This window comes from Moschus berezovskii, chromosome 22, assembly GCF_049115385.1.
Source record: "Moschus berezovskii isolate FMDL1 chromosome 22, NW_MosBer_1.0, whole genome shotgun sequence".
Lineage (NCBI taxonomy): Eukaryota > Metazoa > Chordata > Mammalia > Artiodactyla > Moschidae > Moschus > Moschus berezovskii.
In genome coordinates, this window is record NC_142481.1 from 23,548,758 (window position 1) to 23,550,946 (window position 2,189).

Consider the following 2,189-nt stretch of genomic DNA (forward strand, 5'->3'; position numbering starts at 1 on the left):
CAAACAACTTCAGCAACAAAATAAAGTAGTACTAGATTATAACCTAAAGTATACAGCAAAGTATACGTGAACCGTGAACTTCCAGATGTTCAAGCTGGTTTTAGAAAAGGCAGAGGAACCAGCGATCAAATTGCCAACATTCGCTGGATCATCGAAAAAGCAAGAGAGTTCCAGAAAACATCTTCTTCTGCTTTATTGACTATGCCAAAGCCTTTGACTGTGTGGATCACAATAAACTGTGGAACGTTCTGAAAGAGATGGAAATACCAGACCACCTGACCTGCCTCTTGAGAAACCTGTATGCAGGTCAAGAAGCAACAATTAGAACTGGACATGGTACAACAGACTGGTTCCAAATAGGAAAAGGAGTACGTCAAGGCTGTATATTGTCACCCTGCTTATTTAACTTATATGCAGAGTACATTATGAGAAATTCTGGGCTGGAAGAAGCACAAACTGGAATCAAGATTGGCGGGAGAAATATCAATAACCTCAGATATGCAGATGATACCACCCTTATGGTAAAAAGTGAAGAGGAACTAAAAAGCCTCTTGATGAAAGTGAAAGAGGAGAGTGAAAAAGTTGGTTTAAAACTCAACATTCAGAAAACTAAGATCATGGCATCCGGTCCCATCACTTCATGGCAAATAGATGGGGAAACAGTGGAAACAGTGGCAGACTTCATTTTTTTGGGCTCCAAAATCACTGCAAATGCTAATTGCAGCCACGAAATTAAAAGACATTTACTCCTTGGAAGGAAAATTATGACCAACCTAGACAGCATATTAAAAAGCAGAAACATTACTTTGCCAACAAAGGTCCATCTAGTCAAGGCTATGGTTTTTCCAGTAGTCATATATAGATGTGAGAGTTGGACTATAAAGAAAGCTGAGCACTGAAGAATTGATGCTTTTGAACTGTGGTGTTGGAGAAGACTCTTGAGAGTCCCTTGTACTGCAAGGAGATCCAACCAGTCCATCCTAAAGGAAATCAGTCCTGGGTGTTCATTGGAAGGACTGATGTTGAAGCTGAAACTCCAATATTTTGGCCACCTGATGCGAAGAGCTGACTCATTTGAAAAGACCCTGATGTTGGGAAAGATTGAAGAAAGAAGGAGAAGGGGATGACAGAGGATGAGATGGTTGGATGTCATCACCGACTCAATGAACATGAGTTTGGGTGAACTCTGGGAGTTGGTGATGGACAGGGAGGCCTGGCATGCCGCGGTTCATGGAGTCGCAAAGTCAGACACAACTGAGTGACTAAACTGAACAGATACAGCAAAAATCCATGAGTCCATACTAGTATAAATGATTGAATGAATAAGTAAATGGAGGAGATTAGCTAAATGCATAAGAATATCCAAATAACTTCTGAAGATACTCTGCCCTCAAGGAGGTGGATCATAACATTTCTTAAGTGTAGATTGTACAGAATGACTTCCTTTCAGAGAGTACAGCCTGGAAAAGGTATAAGGAAGTTGCTTTGTATTAGAGAAGCCTGAAAAACACCATTTTATCCAGATGATGATCACGTTTAACATCAACATGATAAATCATGTTGGTAGAATGTACTCTTGGTGTGATGTGATAAGAAGAGCACTCTATTTCTGAGGTCTTACTCCAAATAAATCACAGCTCTAATTATGAGGGGGAGAAATGAGACAAATCCTAGTTGAGGGATATTTTACAAAATACCTGAGCATCACTCCTCACAACTGCCAAGTTCATTTTTTAAAAAACCCAACAAGGAATTGTTGAAAAACTGACAGTCAAGAGAAGCCTAAAGACACATGAGTGTTAATGTTCTATGATACCCTGGATGGGATCCCAGAACTGAAAAACGGTATTAGGTAGAAACCAAAGAAATCTGAATAATGGATGGACTTTAGTCAACAATAATGTATCAATATTGATTCATTAATTGTGACAAATGTATACTAATATATAATACAAATAAGGGAACCTGGGTGTGAGATGATCTGTAGTATCATCACAATTTTTCTATATATCAAAAACTATGCTAATGTCAAAAGTTTATTAAAAATTAAATTCTTGCACAATAAAATACAGTCCTTCTCATCTCAATAAATGGAAACTCCATTCTTTCAGTTTCTCAGGCCAAGAACCATCATTGAGCCCATCCACTTCTTCTCACATGGTACCCTACATCAAAGCGCATCCCCATAT